The following is a 21,800-nucleotide window of genomic DNA, read 5'->3' as shown; positions in this document are numbered from 1 at the left end:
CAACACACCCGACTTCAGCTGAGGCAACCATGAACCAGGGCAGATGGGGGAGAACTAGTAATGTGTTGGCAGTTCCAGTAGCTTCATCCTGAAGGGGAACCTTACATTACTAGGAACTGTTTCTTCTATAAATTCAGGGAGCAGTTAGCTCAGGGCTTTGGCTCAAGATGAAGAGAACTGGGGAGAAAAACTACAAGCACTGCTGCTACCTTTGGTATGGGAAGCGCAAATGTTCCTTTTGGTTTCCTCCTCTACTACCCATTCTATATTCCCTTCAACATCAAGTAGCATTTTTGCTAGTGTCCGGGTTCATGTATAGCCTAATCCCCGAGAAGTTTAAGACCGTATGCCACATAACTTTATCTAGCAGAGGTTGTGGCCCTTGTCCATTCACTTCGAAAATTGATCAAGGCAGTACCAAGAAAACCCAAGTATAACAACTGGATATTAAATATATTCCTTCCTGCCCCCACTACATAACAACAGACCCACTGTAGAGCCCTGATGATCAGATTCTATTAACTCTGCCAAAATGGTGACTCTCCCTCTTGCTTCCCTTCTTCCCTGACCCTATACCTCGATAATACACTCTCGGATTACCATCCCATGCATACTCATGCTGAGTAGGCCCGACAGTTCCTTTGAGGTACTGTCCATTTTCTTCCTTACCAGGGCCAGCTTGTCTTCAGGTGAATTATTTCCTGACTTAATCCCAGTGGCCAAGAGGGGAATTGGGGACAGATCTTGAGGATGGGGTGCATGTTAACTTGTATGAGGGAAGACTCTCCACTATTTTCAATCAAGGAGGAGACTGATATCCCTAAATAGGGAGTGAGCCATTTCTTTGGCTTTGAGGGTTCAGGAAAATTTGGGGACTCAATGTTTACAGGTCAAATTAATCCAGATGTCCCCATCCCATGTGTCAAGATTGACTCTTTTCCTAATCAGAGCCTTGGGTTTAGCATAACAGAACTGATTAGAGTGAGTTAAACTATCTTTGGAGCTCTGTTACTCCTGTGAATAAGTTCTGGAGTTAGCCTCCAGCTTTCTCTGATAATAATTACAAGAGGTGAAAGCCTTTTTATATGTTAAAAAAAAATCCCCTAACTTTCACACTTGGCTTTCAAACGTCAATTAATTACTACTCTGAACCTTTCCGTCTCCCTAAGGCAATAACGTTTAGCACCCCACCCAATAACAGGTACTTTATAGCTGCCTTTTGCTCTCTGTTTCTCACATACCTAATATATGGAACCAGCTAGAGTAATCCTTTCTCCGAGTTCACACCCCTGGTAAAAGCTGTAAAAATTACAGTGGTACATTGTGCCAGGGGTTATCTCTACTCCACCTACTACCATGTACTATAGACATCTCATGAGCTGTTGCATGGAAAAAGATTCTGAGTTGGAGACTGGAATGTAAGAGTTTTATTAGGGAGAACTCTTAGGTTCTACTCCTTTGAAATAAATGAAGCGGACTCAGCAGAGGGAGAAGAGATGTGATACAGTCTCAATGGAGGTGGCCACCAAACCATTTGGGGTCATTTCCAGACAAGAATTAGGCAATTCAGTTTCAAAAGCTCATCTCCAGTCTGTTTTCTCAGATGACTGCCAGCCCCACTTAACTCTGGGTGGACTCCCCAGGAAACAGATACACGAGATGAAAATTCCCGTGCAGGGAATACTCTTGAGATTAACTCCAAGGGAAGGGAAACAAAGAAAGTAGAGTTGGTGAGGGAAAAAAGTTGAAATATGATACAGTCTCAGTAGACTTCAGTTGACCATACATGGAAAACTAAGCTGCGATGGTTTTTCAGAATTGTCCGAAATTTAAGGAATGTGGGCCAGGTCTTTATCAATCATTGATCAATACAGGGCACACTGCATAGGAGTCATACCTTTGGGCAACATGGTTGTCTTCAGTTATGGCAATCCCCCAAAGAAGCTGAAAGCTGAGGTCTATAGATGGGAGGTACAAGACGAATTATTCATTCTTACAAGAGAATCTGGCTGATGTTTTCACAATGGCCACCAAACTGGTATATGACATTTTTACTCAGTTTTAAGGCAATAAAACTTCAGAAAAGGTTTTAGTCTTTTCAAGTCTACCTTGAGTGTAGTCTTGTTTCTTATAGGCACCCCGACTTACACAAACATCTTTCCTAACATTATCAGTGGTCTGTAAACTCCCTTAGGGCTACATCTGTCCCTGTTTCGTCTTTGTATCTCTACGGCGTTCTAGGTGTTCTATAGGCATGCAGTAATTAGCCAGTCTTTTCAAACATATACATAGGATTTTATTTATGGCAATACTCATATCACTTGAGGTTCTGACTACTTCCTACTTGTCAAACTTGGAAAGAAAATCTTAAGTGTGGCCACATTTCCTACATATTTCAGTTGCAAATAAAATATTGGATTCTCAGTTACTTATGCCTTATTAGGGAATGCAGAGAGCACTTAACTGGATCATGAAAATTTAGAGTTACTCAAGAAAATCTGCATTTATGATCTGGTAGAAGTTTGCTTGTTTTTTTCCTCATGTATGTAATAACTGAATGGAATAAGACATCACTAAATTCTTTGTAGCTCTAGTCTTTCTTACTTCTCTAATGAAGAAAGTTGTAAAATGAACATGTTGCTTGGAATTTTTATTTTGTATCCTTTTTAACTTCTGAGTCATTGAATTTTTTATAGATAATGTTCTAGGCTATTGATAATCATTTCCTACCTTTTAATGGCTGGGAAGAAAATGAGAAATAGACAATGTCATTGAGATTTTTGGCAAAGACAACAACATAAGGTTTATAAATACTGCATTTGTACTTTGGTGAAATGGCCATTGCTCAAAGTTAATGGTTTTGGCAGCCCTGGATGGCCCAATGTTGATTGACTGACATAAAGGTCAACTGCTTAATTTATGAGCTGTCCTTCCAGAATAAAGACACTGATGCTGACCTGCTGGCAAAAGGAGCTGCCATTGAGACTGTTGATACAATAGTGATGACAGTTTAAAAAGAATCTATTCACCTTCTTTTGATCCCTGCCTCTTGTGATCAATGACACTCAAGCCAGGTCAAGATTAGGAACAGACACTTCTGTGGCTGTAGAACAAATTAAGGCCAAGTCACTACTAAGCATTATTAACTTCATCTGCATTCTGAACTAGCCAGACATAGACAATACTACTCCCTGGACTACAGACAAGTTCAGGATAGCATTTTCTATTAGTCCTAAACTGCTCAAACAAGAATCCAATCACTCCATAAATTGAAATTTACTTAAAAATTCAAGCTCAGAAGATGATTTAATTTTTTTTCATATCACAAGGGTATCACAAATCAAACCCTAACCCTACCTGTTTTGGATCTTTCCATTGAACTGATGATGGTAATTTATGAAAATTGGTACTTACAGATGAATAAAACTTGAATTCCTTGAATTTCCCGAGAATATGAGCTCACAATTTAAATTATTGTTTCTCAGTCTAGGCACAAATGCCATTTTGGGCCCAATAATTTGGTGTTTCAGGTAGGTTGTCCTCTGCATTTTAGAATATTAAGCAGCATCCTTGGTTCCTACCCACCAGATGCCAACAGCAACCTCCCTCAATTGTGATGACAAAAAATGCTATCAAATATCCCCTTGGGGGCAAAATCACCACAGGTTAGAAACTACTGATTCAATTAATAAATATTTTAAATTTTATTTTGTTACCAAGCAGTGAGTATTGGAGGTCCAAAAATGAATAGAATTGTGTGCTCTCCTTCCAATAACCTTAAAATCTGTTCAAAAAAAGAAAAACCAGGAGCACCTTGGGTGGCTCAGTGAGTTAAACATTTGCCTTCAGCCGAGGTCATGAGAGTCAGGCTCCTGGCTCAGTGGGGAGCCTGCTTCTCCCTCTTTCTGCCCCTCCCCCATGCTCGTGCTCTCTCCCACTAACTCTCTAATACAAATAAAATTTTTAAAAAAGACCAATAAATACTGCCATTGAGGTATGTAGAAGATATTTTTTTAACTTCTTAGGCTTTTAAAAATGTTTAATTCAGTAAAAATTCAGTACTAATGTACGTGACAATGAATTTGGTATTCATTGATGAAGCTACTTCTCGTAGTCTTGCCTGAAGGAAAATGGGGAACCTAGAAATGTCAGGAAGAAGTGATGAAAATAGGACCAAGATGAAAATAGGATTAGAAAAGAAAACAAAAACAAAAACAAAAAAACAAACTGTGGCCCAAACTTTGACATCCTGGTGCAGAATAACACAAGAGTTAAATTTAAAGATGAAAATCGGTATTTCTGGGGCGCCTGGGTGGCTCAGTCGGTTAAGCATCTGTCTTCAGCTCAGGTCGTGATCCCAGGGTCCTGGGATCCAGTCCCAAGTCTGGCTCCCTGCCTGGGGGGGAGCCTACTTCGCCCTCTCCTTCTGCCTCTCCCCCTGCTTGTGCTTTCTCTCTCTCTCTGTCAAATACATAAATTAAATATTAAAAAAAAGAAAATTGAGATTTCTGCCATAATATCAATTGTACTTAAATCCATCAAGAAATGTTCTAGATCTTTGAAGTCAGATAGTACACAAATTATAGCACGTATGTCAGTATGGCCATGAAACAGCACTGGGCACTAAGATTCTGTGGCACTCACCTCGCATGTGGCTCACTCACTTGAGATCACAGGGCAGGTTTGCTCTCTTGTCTTTCTGGCTGCATGTTCAAACTCCAAATGAAATGTGAAAATGCGGTGACATTTCCCTGAAACTCAAAGAAATTAGAAGGTGAACTCCAGCAGGGAAACATAACACGGTACCAAGGTTGCAGTCACATACCAAGTAGATAGGAAAGGATTTTATATAAAAGTCATGCTTGAAAGGCAATAGACAAAAATGTAGCAGAATAAGATGAGGCTTAGTGAGCTCTTCAGAATAAAAATCTTAATGGAACACACAATTCTCAGTTGTGAGAGTCAAATTGAATTAGTACTTGTTATCTGGTGAGCAATGTTACTTAATTAAACCATTTGGGGACATGTCCAAGAAAACCACAAACATGCAATTTTACAGTAGAAATGAATAAGACCCATAGCAGGTCTCCATGGTGAGGAATCATCAGAGTAACTCAACACAGTCCTGAGTTTTGAATGGCACTGTGAGAAGTCCAGGAGAGTGGGCGTTATTTTTAGCTTAGAAATTCACATTAGCATTAACAACTAAATACTCAGATCAAATACTGAGCATAAATGTTTCCAGGGATGCAGAGATATGTACTTTATATAAGACTTAATTATTTATCTTGAATGCGAACTACCTAGGTGGTTTTAAAAAGACTTTCCAGAGCAATGCAGTCTTATCTCTCGCTGAGCAACAAAAATTATTTAAATCCCAAGCAAAGTTTTTCAATATATTACTAAAATTTATAGTGAAGTTTGGATGCTTGAATGTGAACCAAGGCTGATAGAGAGAATCACTTACTATGCCAACCAAAATTAACATAGGTCTTAGAATCAGCTAAGAGTCAAGAGAACAATTGCCCAGGGGACTACAGGTAAGGAATCATTTTTTCCTTTTCTAAGGTGAAAGCAGAAGGCAACTGCTTAGCTCCACTTAGAAACACCACCTAAACTTGTCTACTTGCCCAAACTATTTTACAGATGGAGGCAAATCCTGCCCAGGGCTATTCATCACCAACTAAATGTAGAGGACACAATATGAAATGCCAAAATAAAAAGTGATCAAGGAGAGCTCCTATTTTTGCATCATTTTATTTCCAGCAAACATAGTTTGTAATACTTGCAAAGCTTTCTGCAAAATGTTTCAGATATGAATTAGAAAGAAATAGCTCAAGTTGTTCGCAACTGAGTGGGGAAGATTAATGCAGAAACAATGAACTAAAATAGACTTAATTAAAATGCAAAAATAATAGCTCAAATAAACCTATTTGAAAAGGGAATAGGAACAAAAAGGGGAAGCTGTTTTTTCTTAGCTATGGCAAGCTTTAGAAAATTTTATGTATGTCCATATTCACAAAGTGAATTAAGGTAGTCATTATTTATTCGCTTCTTATTCTATGTTCCTACAAAATTTTGACAGCACTCTGCAAGGATAGAAGTGATTATGTGAGAGCCATTTTGGGAAGGGGTCAGTTTCTATTTTCCCTTTCAGTTATTTGGACCAAGCCTGAGGTCTCCTTTGAAGTTGGTGGTATTCCAATCAACATCTCAGAAATGTTAAGACAAAATCTCAAACGTGTCCCAGACGTTTCTTTCTCTCTCTCTCTTTTTTTTTTTTTTTTTTGAGTCATTCTATTAGAAAGATAGCAACTGTAAGTATTTTTAGAGTACATTACACCAGGGGCGCCTGGGTGGCACAGCGGTTAAGCGTCTGCCTTCGGCTCAGGGCGTGATCCCGGCGATCTGGGATTGAGCCCCACATCAGGCTCTTCTGCTATGAGCCTGCTTCTTCCTCTCCCACTCCCCCTGCTTGTGTTCCCTCTCTCGCTGGCTGTCTCTATCTCTGTAGAATAAATAAATAAAATCTTAAAAAAAAAAAAATAAAGTACATTACACCAGAAAGCTTAAAACAATATATATATTTTTATTATGTTCAGTTAGCCAACATATAGTACGTCATTAGTTTTTTATGTAATGTTCAATGATTCGTTAGTTGTCTACAACACCCAGTTCTCATAACAACATGTGCCCTCCTTAATACAATATATTTAACCATAAAATGCCATTTACTAGTAAAAAATAAACATATGTTATGTCTTGCCATGCATTCAACTTGCATTTAAATTTTTATATACGTACGGGAGTTGTAAGCAGACGTGTTTAATGACATACAGGTTGCAAGTTTTTGGTGATGGAAACAAATTTTTTTGTCTATAGTCTCCATTTTACTTAATTTAAACCCAAAATGATTACTCAAGTAATAGAGGTGTTTATATTCCAATGTGTAACATATTTATGCTAACATGTTATTTTTATAATGTTTGGCTTCTATGTATGAATTATATAGTTTTCAAAATAGTTTCTTAGAAAAATTAAACTGACCATTTTAGTTGAACGAAATCAGTGGCTATTCAAATAATTTATTTGGATTTTTTTGAAGGATGAAAACATTGATTATTCTTAAACTATTGTTGTATCTTCTAGAAGGCACTTTAAAAGTTCTGCCCAGGAAATATATAATAAGAACTTTATCAGTTTGATAATTAAAATTTCAGAAAATTGCTTCATATTTTTATACACACAGAGCTCAAAATATTTTTTAATCATTTAAACCAGTCTAATGTGGCAAGATGGCCTTAGAGAACCAAATCAAGAAAAAATATTAGAAGGTTCATGGGAGCCTCAAGGGAAAATAAAAAACGAGGGGCATAATGGCAGATTTTAATACATGATTAAGTTACTGATTTATAAAATTACATTGAATTTCATGTTCTGCCTCTGTACATGTGAGTGCAATGCATTTTGCATAATTATAAGTTATCCACAGCATGTTTAAAAAGTACAATAAGAATTCAAAAATATTTTGCCTTATAATTGCCATTCCAACCATGATCACTAATGAACAGATGAGATTGGTGTTAAATTTACCCCAGAAAGATAAAGTTTCCTGAGAGGATTATAAAAAGATTGACACCCTTGTTAAATGATTGTAACATTTTCCCCCCATTTCATTTACTAAAGTGAAGTCCTTTTAACATGCTTGATTGTGGCAGTTCAGCTAAATAGATTGTCCATTGAACAGTTACAAAGTGAAATATTCGCAAAGCTGATTGGGTCTTTAGACCAAACCCATTTGTAAAAATCAATTCTGGCACGGGGAAATATGTATGTTATATTTTATCACCATGAAAAACTCCTGTTGGAAAATAGTAATCATGTATCCAAGGTACAATTTATAAAAACCGCATCTTAAACAATAGTGTCATTACAACAATCATCCATAAACAACAAAACCCGTAAATGATACATAGTCATTTTAAATACAGTGAAAGTGGAATTACATGGTAGAATAACATTGTATTCATCTTTATTTTAATTCATTTTATGCTATTCAAAGAAATAGATACAACTTAGCAGGTGCTGAATAATAAGCAAAGAAAATGAACATTTCGATTAGACGCACCTGGGTATTCACAGCTTAGAAAACAATAACCCAAAGCAATCCAATCACTACAGATTGTATGCAGTGAGATTCCACTCCTCTTCTCTGGAATGTTTCACTATTTCATGTTCTGTTATGTCTTTTCAAGTTAAATAGAATGTCATTTTTAGTCTTTATAATGTGATCTATCGAATATGCATAAAGAGTATTTTAAAGGTGTCACCTGGTAGAATAATTCTGGAGATCTCTATTAAGTACATAACAGACATTACAAAGAAAATTATACCTTTTGTGAGGGCTTATGCCAAAATGCTTTGCAGGCACCAGTCACTTCCTGGGCCTAACAAAATAAGGTTTCTAGAAAGCTTGGCCTAACAAAAACCTTAAGGTAAGGTATATTTCTCAGATTTTTCAACATGAAAGTAAATGGTTAAAAAGCATCCCACTTTCCCACAGACAGCATAGAATTCACCTAGGATTTGAACTGAGTAGGATAAAGTGGAAATATCATTCTTAATCATGATGCCATATGCTACAAATACCCTCTACCAGATACTTGCAGACATCCTCCTCTCAGAAGTAATATGATTATGAGACATCTTGCTGATATTCCCCAAGTATTTGAAGATAAACATAGGTTCATTCTTTTTTTAAAAAAAAGATTTTATTTATTTATTTGAGAGAGTGAGAGAAAGAGAGTACAAGCAGAGGGTAGAGGTAGAGGGAGGGGAAGAAGCAGACCCCCTACTGAGCAGGGAGCCCGACCAATCCCAGAACCCTGGGATCATGACCTGAACCAAAGGTAGACGCTTAACCGACTGAGCCACCCAGGCGCCCCAGGTTCACTCTATTTTTATGATTGTTGATTTTCTCTCCTGGACAGAAAGAGTAGTAAGGGTCTCAGAGAAAATGTAGGGTATTGAAATGACCGAAGAAGACTGTTTTGGTGATACAAATGAACTTTATTTAACATTTGATGAAGTGGGCAGTCCCCACCCTCAAGAGAACCGAAAGGTGGGGAGGTGAGGAGAGAAGGCAGGTTGCTTATATAGGATTAAAGAATAGGAAACAAGGAAGAGAAGGAATAAAAATATCTGATTGGTTGGGTTACATATCTGGCCTTATTTGAAGTACCATTGGAATAGGAGAATCGCCCATGTTACTTGGTGACCATGGATTGGTTACCTAGACGGTACAACTTCTCAGTAGATAGATCGTTTATAAGAACATGAAATCTTAGAGTTAAGTTGCCTTTTGCGGAGATAGTTTCCCAGGATCAGTGGTGTTCAGCCTACCAAGTCAAGGTTAATATGAGATCAACTGATATTTCAAATAAACTTTATTTAACTCTTCATGAAGGAGCAGTTTCCAGCTCAAATAATGGCCTGCTTCATGAAGCGTTAAATAAAGTTTGTATCGCCTAAATTGTCTTTTTTAGTCATTTTAACAAGGGCTAATTTTTTTTTTCTTGGCACAAAAGTTCAGTTGACTAGGGGAGGGAGAAGAATAAAAAGAGAAGGAGGAGCAAAAAAGGAAGAAAGACCCCTGTCCATGCTAAATCACAGAACCTGGAACCAGTCTAGTATGGCTCTTGCATTGAGTGTGTGCACTGAAGTCCTAGGGCCTCCTTACGGGTTAGGTTTGAGCCGAACAGGGAGTTTGTTCCCTGATTTTAAAAAGACCTGGAAAGTATTAAAGAAGTCTCTTAAAGACAGCTCCAAGTTCATACCCCAGTCCATTCAGGTGCCTGAAATACAGGGAAAAAAAAAATTATGCAAGCTATCTACATCTGGCCATCCATGTAAATGAAGAGGGGCTCACGAAGAGTCTGTTCACTCTATTTCTGAAAACTTGTTTTAGATAAAACTATCCCCAGTTTGGGGGAGAGACAAAGAGAGAATTCCCATGAGTTTCAAATAGTTATTCTACAGAGACATGAACCAAAGAAAGGAATGCAGCACCCAAAAGATACACGGGGAATACAATGAGTGAACAGAAAAAGGGGGGCTCCTGTGAAAAACAAATGCATCAGGTACCACGTAAGTCAAGTAGAGCACAGAGTCTATGAAAACAAGAGGCTAGTGATGAGATAATCAGTAAATAGGTGAGGTCACAGGAGACCTAGTAGCAGTTAGAAAACAAAGTGAGGAGAATGGTACCCCAGGTTCACCCCCAGTGCAATAATAACGGGTACTTTAGAAACAGGAAGTGGGGATTTCTAACAATAGGGTATCTGGCTGGAAATTATTACATAAGAGTGAAGAAAGGAAAGACAAGGCAGGGGAAAAGGTTGTGGATAAATGTTACATTTTGAGAATAGAAACATATGGAAAATTGGAGCCTCCTTGATGCAGAAAGCAGAACAAATAGAATAGGGGAAAAATTAAAGATAAATACTTTCCTGAAATGAGAAAATAGCTAAATTTACACATTGATGAGGTTCACTTTGTTCCCAGAAAAGTTAATAGAGAACATTCAAAACCAAAACATATCCTGTTGAAATTATTGAATTATGGGGATAAAAAAAAGTCATGCCAAAAGCATTTGGGAACAAGAAACAACTCACCTATAAAGAAAAAAAAATTAGGAGAGCCTCAGACTCCTTTAAGGCAATCGTGGATTGGAGTCAAGTCTATGAAGTTTCTAAGGAAAAGCAGAGTGAATTAAGTTCCATTCCTAGTCAAGTCACCATTAATGTGTAAAAAAGCCAAAAAGACATGCTCAGATTGTCTGAGATTTGGGACTCATATTACCTGCTAGCAAATCTGTGTATAATTTATACAACTAAGACACTAGTCAAAATAATGAAATTTGGATGTGGAAACTATTGTAACTAAAGAAAATAGAAATGTATAATTGGGATAACCTTACCAGTTAAAAGGGAAGGTCTGTTTTTGTTTGTTTAAATAAATTAGCAGTAAGTTGTATAAAAGTCACATGTTTCAAGCAGAGCAACTCAAAAAGAACAAAGTAAATGAACGAGCAAGGATATACAGCAAACATAAATCAGTGATAATATTATGATGAAAAAGTGGTATTCAAAAAATGTATTAATTGGACCAAAAAAGTACAATTGGATGAAGGATAATGTCTAAAAAACAATATATAACTGTTGTTAAATACCTATGAAATGATAATAACCCACTATAATATGTTCTGACTTAGAAAAGAACTTTGTGATTTCTGGCTTTCATTGTCTTATCACATTTCTGTTCAGCTTCCCTCTATATAATTTAAAGATCTATGGATATATCTTTAATAGAAAGATACATATAACTGTCATGAATATGTCCCAAAATATATACTATTGAGTTTTTTAAAACTTTAGAAATATAAAGAAAAGTTGTCAACCATACAAGAGTAAATGTATCTAGAATATAATATATAACATGCGTATATATTCTACATATATAAAAGAAGGCATTTCTATCAGGTCTTGGGACAAACACAAAAATAAGTAAGGCTTTGAATGACAATACGGTTGATCTAAAAGAAATACAACAAACTACATGCAAACAGCAAAGAATATACCTCTCAAGAATCCAGGAGGTGTATATTAGATAGGTTTAGCTTGAAATTGGCAGGATAGAAAAATAATCTGCTATTCCGAAGTGGTTATTAATATATAACTGAGATGCCTTGCTTATATGTTACCTAACTATTCTAAAAGAAAGCCCTCATTTGTCTCCTTCATGTTCATAATTATTTCATTCAATTATCATATTAATGCCTTAAAAAATAGGACATTCATACCTGGCCTTTTGGACCTGCTGTGTGTGATTGTATAAAATGAGGCATTTAAAGAGGAGTCCTTTTCTGCAAAGGAGATCCAAAATACTTGCATATGTGCTTCAGGTCCGGGAAGCAGCATGGAATGTCAGTGATTGATGACCTAGTTATTTCAGAATTCCATTTTATGAAGTATTTTAGAAATGTGAAGTCTTGTGGCAGTTTTGCCAGATAAAAAAGCTGTAATTCAGCGACGACAATAATGCTGAGCAGTTAGTTCTGGCCCCGTAGTTTGATGCCATCTTTACATTCGCAGATCAATCCCCCATACACCACTGTCACATAAAAAACACCCCATTGCACTGTACAATTTGGCATGATTGCCTAAGAGGCCTGGATTGAACTGGCATTAATTAGCTATGTCACACTATTATTCATTCCCCGTGAATTTGCTCTTACCATTCAGATCAGGGATGAATTCACTAGCACAGCAGTATGGAGAAACAATATATGATCTACTTGCTTGTGTTTCAACTAGCATTCCTCTTACACAGAAAAGTCAGTGCTGTAGAATTTAAAGCACTCTAAATTATATTCCATCCTTTGTATCCTCCTTCCTTTCTCAGCACGAGTAATGAACATGCTAACAGACTATGCCCGGTTTGAAAATTGCAAGTGAGGCTCAGTTCTCCTTCTTCCCTTTATGACAGTTTTGTTTTCTTCTCTTTGCCAGATTCCCCCTCTACCGATCATATCCTACTTTCTGCCAAGGCTCTCTTCCTGGGTTTACATGTTTGAGAAGTATTTTGTTCTGGCTTTCTCCATGAAATCAGATATATAGCACGGTTTATCCTGAGTTGGGAGCCCCTAAAAGGAAGAATATCCAGTTCATGACAGTGTGTTTAATTAAGTAATATGGATGGATAATTATCCATTAGGTTCCATAATGGCCTTAGGTGAACACCCTGGCAATATTTATTTGAAAACTGTTGTTGAGCATCTTGAAGCATTTTATTACTTACAGTCCTGTATGTCTGGTCCAGAACTTTATTCTTTCTTAAAACTTGTCTATAACTAGGCAGGAATATAGGACAGAGAGTGTTTAATTTTGTAGCCCAGAGTCAAACAAATCCCATAAACCTGTAGTCTTCCAGGTTGTGTGCTTTGAAATGGTTGAAAAGGACAGTTTCATAATATTGGTAATGATTCATTAAGAAGTTTTAAACTGCAAGTCACAGAAAATTCTGACTCAGCAACAAAAAATACATGTTATCTCCTCGAACAAAGTCATTGGATGAGGCAGCTTCGCGGTTGCTTGACTGAGTAGTCTAAAGACATGATGAAGTACCCTGTCATTCTCAGTATGTCAGCTTAGCTTCTGTCATAATGGAAAGATGGTTGCTGCAATTTTCAGTCATTACATGCAGTCATTTCCTTACCCAGTAAAAGTTAAAAATGAAACCTTTTGCAGGACAATCCAGAGACACTTTCTCATGTTCCATTGGCCAGTATGGAGAAGAAGGCCATCGTGATTGGCTTGGGCCAATCAGTAATTCCCTTTGGACCTCAGAATGGTGTCATCCTTCCTGGAGTCACAATGGGGATTTCACCACTAAGAAAAAAAGAAGTTGGAGGGGCAACAGACAGTACCTGGGGAATTTTCTGAATTAAAGAATTCATATCTTGTTTCTTATGAGAATGAAACTCAAGGCAGGTCGATGGTCCTTAGTGGAATCTGGGACACCAATAGGACAAGGCTGTGTAGGGCTCTTCGTTATTAAAGAGCTCAGCAGGGAGTTTGCTTCTCCCTCTCCCCCCTCCCCACTGCTCCTGCTCTCTCGCTCTCTATCTCTCAAATAGTATTTAATAAAATCTTAAAAAAAAAAAGAAGTTGATAAATCCTATGGAAAAAAAGAGAAAGAAAAATGTAAGGAAGGGTAATGGAGATCAGGAGTGTAGGTGGGGTACAATTTTAAGTATTTAAAATCCATCTCATTGAAGTGATATTTGAGCAAAGACTTTCTGCTCTTCAGATCACCTCTCTCTTAATGTTAAATTGTAATGCAGGTGTGAAGTTTTTGAGATATTAAACATACCTCATAAAATATTAAAATATATTTATTAAATATTTTATAAAGTAATGATATATTTTATTACACCATGTTATAAAATCTTATGTTTTTTAAAAATATTTCTAATGGTAGCTTTCAGTTCCTGCTTTGTATTAAAAATCACCATGAAAATTGATTTTTTCCTTAAGTTATGACAAGTTCTATCTTTAGTCAAGCTATTTTGCCTTCTTCTGAGTTCTATCCAACCAATTCCGTTCTTGAAATATTTAGTTTTTCTGTTGGCTAAAATAGAACCTCTTTTTTATTTTGCTTCTGGGAAGGATATCTTGTACTAAAGAGAAGGCAGACTTGGAAAGAGTGTAGAGGCTTCTGAGGAATTGAGAGGGGAAAGCTTTACTCCAGTTACCAGTGAAAATAACCAGTGATCAACCCTGATGTTCAAAGGTATAGAAATTGCCTTTGCATCCATCTGGAGTTCTAGAATGGCTGTTGATTTATTTGGTGCCAAACAGAAAGTGCTACCCTTAGGCATAATTTTAATTTCATAAATGTTTATTTTTTATATCTTTTCATGGCTCCATCCGGATATAATCTCTGGATACCTACAGCATTTGTTTCCAGGGTCTCCCATCATGGATGGTTCCCCTTCCCAAACTGCCCCAGGCTTTGAAGGTTTAAATCTCCTCTTCACTGGGAGCGCCTGGGGGGCTCAGATGATTAAAGATGTGCCTTTGGCTCAAGTCATGATCTCAGGGTCCTGGGATCGAGCTCCACTTTGGGCTCTCTGCTCACTGGGAAGTCTGCTTCTCCTCCCTCTGCCTCTCCCCTCCACTCATGCTCTCTCTTTTTCTCAAATGAATAAATAAAATCTTTAAAAATAAATAAATAAATAAATAAATAAATAAATAAATAAATAAATACAAATAAATCTCCTCTTCACCTCCTACCTTTGTAGATAGATCCTAGGTCCATGCTAGGTTCCAGGTACTAATTTGATAGATTATTTTCACAAAAGTACACCTATATAAGAATATTTGGTCTAGGGGCGCCTGGGTGGCACAGCGGTTAAGCGTCTGCCTTCGGCTCAGGGTGTGATCCCGGCGTTATGGGATCGAGTCCCACATCAGGCTCCTCCGCTATAAGCCTGCTTCTCCCTCTCCCACTCCCCCTGCTTGTGTTCCCTCTCTCGCTGGCTGTCTCTATCTCTGTCGAATAAATAAATAAAACCTTCAAAAAAAATATTTGGTCTAAATAATATATGCTCAGATTTTTGCCAGGGTCTTGCATGTCTTAATCCAAATAGATACAGTGAACAATAATAGATATACAGGGGCCATTTCAGAAAGCAGGTGTGCTTCAAATCAAAGCTCTGGCTAGAACATAAAGGCAGCAAAACCTAGGCCCCATTCTGTAGGAAATAATTCCCTCTTCATTTTTTTTTTCTGTCTCTCATTCCTGGAAATTTGAATTGTAGCATAATGTAGTAGAGAAAAAAAAAACTCCAATAAGTTGGGGTATTTTATACAACAGTTTTAGTGGATCAATAGTATGGAAGTTAGATTGTAAAGGATATTATTCTCAGCCAGGGTTATTAGCAGCCCCCCAGAGGGCTGTGTGGAAATGTGGGGATATCTTAGAAGGAACACATACTTTGAGTGGGTGCTGGCACTAATGGATGGAATGCCGCATGGCTGATGTCCAGCATGGCACGTTCAAATGTTAGGAAAACACTGCACTGTGAAAAAATATTCTATCCAAAATGCTAATAATGCCCCTGTAGAGAGATACCGGAAGATGTAAATAGGTAGGGGCAGAGGAGGGTATGGACAAGGACAGTCTACAGTCAGCACTATTGAATATATGGGGATAGAAGCAAGAAGGTGTGCTGACTGCTCTTGGAGAAGTGGGAAGGAAGAAGAACAGCATGGGGAAATTGCCTGTTCTATTCCAAATACAAACGTAGGTGGCCTTTTTATGCTTTTAAATTTAACACGGCAAGTCTCATTTTACCACTGAGAAAAAGGAAGCTCAGAGAGGTTAAATAATTCATACAAATGCAATATAGTCGTGAATGCCAGAGCCAGGATTTAAACACAGTTGTACTGAACTTCAATGTTCACATCCTTTCCCCTAGAGTGGAAAGACATCAAAGCACTGCTCCGGCATCTGATGTAATCAACTTATTTGTATGAAATTGCAAATACTATGGATGAATGTAATACTTTCATCACAAACTTGTTTTTTCAGGATATCAGGCCTTGTGTAAAGAATTTGGGGGCCGATAATATTATCATTCTTAGTAGCAATAATACATATGTGTGATGTGTTATTTTATTACTCTTTCAGAGGACCTGGGTGACTAGTGTGCTGAAGAGTGAAAGGTAAAGCTGATGTGATGATGTGGTAGGTTAATTGAATGCATTGTTGGCCTCAATTAATGGCTTCTTTGTAGCACAGCTATTGGCCTTGTGACTTTACAGTCCCTGCCTGAGCTGACTCGGAGCTGGCCTTCTGACTTGCTTTGGCCAACAGAAGCTGCAGGACTCATGGTGCACCTTCCTTATCTTTTGTGTTTTTTTCTTTCAACTCTGCTGCCTTCATGTGAATGAGCCTGGATTAGCTGCGGTATAACGAAACACCACGTGGCGCAGAGCCCAGTTACCGTAGTCGGGGCCATCGTGGACCACCCTATAGCAAGACGACCCCAAACCTATGCAGTAGACCAGACCAGGTCGGCAAGTCCACATACTCCTCCTTCATCTGCATGTAGCCGTGATACATGAGTGAGCACAGAGGAGACCAGAATAACTTCTCAGATGATCCACAGACTCCGGAGCGTTAAAAATACTTATTTTAAGCCACTTAGTTTTAGAGCAGCTTTTACATAGAAATAGTCAGTTGATACAAATGATTTTCTTGAGAGATTTTTAAAGCCTAATATTAATGCCCCTAGAAAAACAACACCATGCTCTAGCTTCTCAGGAACTGGAAACTGAATGCGTCAGTAGACCATATCTGAATATAGATCCTGGCACATCCATCCAGGGCTCAAAGCGTCGGTAGCAGGGGAGCTACTTCAAGCAGCTTCAAGGTCAGAAAGCATCTGCTAGGAGGAGCTATGTAGCAAGGACGGACATGGTACACCCTGCTTGAGACATTAACAGATAGACTGATTTGTTAAAATATGTAACTCATCCCTTTGGGGTATTCTGGAGTCAAGCTACTGGGATTTGAATCACTATAATTGGGAATTAAAAGCAAATTTGTTCAAATTTTAGATGCTTAGAATGATAAAGCCTTTGGCTTACCAGTTTTAAAAGCAAAGCTATCTTTCAATGCAATTAATCACATCTGTCTGGAATGGCTCAGCTGAAGCCAGGATGTTTGTCCAAATGACTTTTTGGCATCCTTTCCCACCCACAAATCCATAATTTTAATCATAAGGAATTGTTACCAAAGGAATTGTCTATTCTATATAGCACATTATTACTCAGTATAAGTGTTTAACATTTTTATGTAAGTCAGCTCCAGTATTTAAAGCATTTTAATAAATCCCTAGAGCTAATTATTGAGCAATTGGCATGCAATAAACCTTGAAGATTCTTCAAAGAAGGAGATGGTTTAAGTGGGAGGATCTAAAGACTGGGAATTACAATAATCAAATCTCGTGGTCAGGAGACATTAGTTGTTGCTGTGAGGTCTTCAGAAGATAAACATGGCTGAAACCCACACTGAATGAATAGCTAACATCAACAAGTTTTGTACCATGTCCTACACAAACAAATTGGGTGGGAAGAGAAGCCTTCCAAAATTAAATCAGCTTATCATTTCCAGACAACATTCTTACTGTCCCACTGCCACCCAAATTAGGGAGGGGGTGAAGAAGGAAACATTGAAACTCTGATAAATCATCTCATAACCACCAAAATGTCATCTTTCTTGGTTTGGAATTAAGTAAGGTTGGCTCACCACCCAGGAATGTTCTTATGGGTACCCTGGAAAACAACACAAAAGACACGAAAACATCTTTAAGAATAAGCCATGGACTCAGATTTTATTACTACGTTCTGTATCTATAGTGATACTTAAAAATTCGGGTGTTTAGTTCATGAAAATACATGACATGAAGTTTATAAGTGTGTGGTTGTTATTACAAGTCAAATCCTGCTATAGCAAACATTCTAACTATGAACTTTTTTGTATAATTAAAGCTTATCAAAGTCCTAGATATTAGGTCACCGTTTTCAAGCATAAATGATGGATAAAATCAACTTTCTTTAAAGTTAAGGAATGTAAACATCTTTTTAATTTTATTTTAATAAAATGTTGTTTGTGTAAATAATAGAAACATGACCCAGCCCACTACTTAGGAGACACTGTACTATGGATACTCCATATTCTAGAAAGTATCTCGTCCAGCTAACAGCCTTGGGTAATGGGAAGTTGTTGGTTGAAACATGAAATCAATATTACCTAAAGGTGCATATTTCACCACATTCAAAGCAAAAGATTTCTCTTTAAATCCCATTGATTTATTTAATTTCAGTATTTACCTAAGACATAAATGTTAACAAATTGCAACCTTCTAAAAAGTTAATAAATGTATTCACAACAGCATGGATGTGTCTTTAAAAAGACAACGTTGAACAAAATAAAGGTAAAAATGAATGAAACAAGCAATATAACTCAACAAATTAAGATACATTAACATAGTGCATCTGAGTTTAAAAATATAAGTCAACCATCTTAAGGGGGATAACTCTTAAGAAAGAAAATGAGAAAAGATATGGGGGGAAAATTAAATACATTTTTGCACATTTTATACAGATTTGAAACCTTCCTAAACACTATACCATTTGATTATTTTATATAAAAGTTGGAGATTTCACTCACTTCCACTGTGCCCTTCTCACTCCACAATTTGATTATATAATATTTAATTTATATAATAAAGTATATAATTTCAGTGTACCTATCGATTACTTTTGTCACTGTTAACTAAATGCATGTAACTCTGTTTCTCAGTTGATTGATTAATATAAATTAATATAAATATATAGAGAGAAATATAAATATCTATCTGAATATTAATACATACCTATTAGGCAATAATCAACATGTCTGTTTCATGCCTATGTTTACTCAGAGGTATAATCTAATATGCACGTATAATATTGTTATGTTTATTTAAATGTTTAATGTCATGTCAAATAATATGCTATAATGATAATGCCATGCCATTTAGTCAGTAAGAGAACATTCCTAGTTTTAAAGTCAAGTGGATTTTCTGTTCCTACTCTAAAGTCTTACCACATTTTAGTTTATTTTATATTTTCACTCAATCTTTTTTCCATAGCCTCTATCCTAGACTGTTTTCTTTTAGTTTTATTTTCCTAGACTTTTTAATTGTCTTCTTGTTTCCTAAATAATATGTCTTTGTCACATCAGGGAGGTCAGCTTTTTGTCCAAAAATTTCGTTCTACTAAATTATATTATTAAGTATGACACAAGTAATTGATGAAACTGTGCATTCAAAAAAATTATTTGGAAAGTACTTTTGATGAGGCTATAACTATTCAGAGCTCTTTGAGAATTATTTTATACCTCAAATAATAAGCATTACATTAGGCACTGTTACCTCCTCTTATCTTACTATAAACATTGCAATACCCAGTGAGTAGCCAACATTCTTTCTTAATGTAAAGTAGAAAATCTTAAGAGAAACCACATACTAAATCCAGTTTTAACCAGTCTGAGTATTAACTTAGATCCTCACATACCCAGCATAGTAACTCAAAGACGCTTCTGTGAAAACCTTTAACTTCATCAGTATAAAACACTCTTGGAAACCCTTTCTTTCATGGACACACTAGATCTAAAAAATAGTATCCCCCCCTCATTTTTTCCACTGAAGATAATTTTCTGAGAGAAATGAAAGAGAAAATAAAGTAATAATGATAAGGAAAAATACACAAACTTGGTAAGCCCGGCTACCAGCTAAGTCTCCTTAACTGCAAAACAGTTAAGATATAATTAAAGAACAATAATTTATTTTTTAAAAGATTATCATTTCCGTTTTTCTTTTTGCAATATCAAGATATTTTCTCACATGAATCCAAATCTGTTCCCACTGTACTCTTCTCTTAGAAGTCTTTTATACCATAAATGACTTCTCCAACCAACCTGAGCCTGTTCAGGTTTTGAACTGATCTGAAATGCAAAACTAAGTCTGTTTATATTTTGGTTTTTAATTTTGTGTTTTTATTTTTGTTTTATTGTTAACGTTTAAGTCAGTGATTTCAAAGCAAATAATCTATGTCAATGAACCAATATGTCACATTATACCATTCATAAATGTTTTCCCATGGTGGGTGAAAATTGTTATTGGAAAACATGGCTACAGACAAACCTGCTCATTTGCACTGCGGGGACTTAGAAGTACAGCAACTACAAAATAATAGCAATTATCCGGGACCATGAGGATGTATTTGGTTTACTTTTTTCTCTGTAAAACAGGTCATCCAAATATGTTCTTCTTTAGTCTAGAACAATTAACATTTGCCGCACATTCTGAGAAACAGCCAATACAATTAAAATACAAATTAAAATCGCTATGGAGAATATACTGCATATATATTAATTGGGTCTGGAAGGTTGGCCTTGATTGATAATATGGTCTAATTAACATAATTAGCTAGCTCTCGTTTGTACGTATTGTGGTGTCTTTACCTCAAGAGAGAATAATGTTGTGGTACAACTTGGTGTCATTTGGAAAATTCTCAGGTTCAGTACAAATAATTCTGAGAAAGTTTCAACTTCATCTTGTGAGTCGTCTTCAGGATGGCCACATGCGGGTGACAATAAAAATTAGTCACCGCATTGAGTCAGGAAGGAGTTTTAGGAAATCCAAGAACCAAAGCACAGATATTTCATGGCGCTCAGTGCGATTCAAAAGTGTTGATGAAACTGCACTGGGTCAGCAACTGCCCGCCGATTCTTTTCGGTCTTCGGAGACTGTTGTTGTTACTTTTCATGTTGCGTGTAAATCAGTGGCCAGCTACATGGTCTAGAATGTATCTTCAGAGTTCTTTTCAAGGAATCAAATGATGTGGCTTTGAGAGGAGAAAGTTTTCATTTTCAAGTAGAAAATGGATTATGTAGTCATCCATAACAATCTTGCACGCCCGCCCTCCGTCATGCTTTGCTGTAGCTATACTATTACATGCCTTGAGCAGAGGAATGAATCTACGTCTAGTCATCCCAGCCATTTTTCTTACATTTTCCCCATAGGATAAGACAAGAGGTAAGATGGATGAGCTGCCACTTTTCCACAGAGGGATGCCAGCGAGATACAGACATTCCTGAGGTAGGTCTTGGCATTACGTCTAGATTGGCAGAAGACTCTGCAAAGTTGCCTTAAATAACACTGATGAAGGTTTTACAGTCTGAGATGATGCCAACCTCTGCTCTTGACTAGCTCTTTTTTGTAGAAGCTCTGGGTAAATTTTGAATTTAGTTTTGACTTGTCGGCTTATTTAATTGCGGGAAAAATCTCCTCCCCCCGCCGCCCCGCGCCTGCCCCGGGTTACACACATTCTTGCTTTTTCCAAGTTACCACCATCCTCAAACCTCGGGAGGTACGGTTAGATTGAGTAACAATCAAATCCCTAAAGCAAATCTCTTCAAAAAATAAAAATCAATTTTTCATAGTTACTCAAAAATGCATAATAATTTGGAGTCTGTCTCCTGGGAGGTATCACTTTCTCACCCACAAGCTCCCCGCCCGTCTTGCGCAGTCTCCTCCTTAGAGCCCCATGTGTGCAAACCATAGGTGCGCACACCAGTGCTGTAATTCACTCTGAATAGCAGTCCAGGCTGTTCGCGCCCTGCCT

This window comes from Ursus arctos, unplaced genomic scaffold (genome assembly GCF_023065955.2).
Source record: "Ursus arctos isolate Adak ecotype North America unplaced genomic scaffold, UrsArc2.0 scaffold_4, whole genome shotgun sequence".
Lineage (NCBI taxonomy): Eukaryota > Metazoa > Chordata > Mammalia > Carnivora > Ursidae > Ursus > Ursus arctos.
This window is presented reverse-complemented; position numbering follows the sequence as displayed.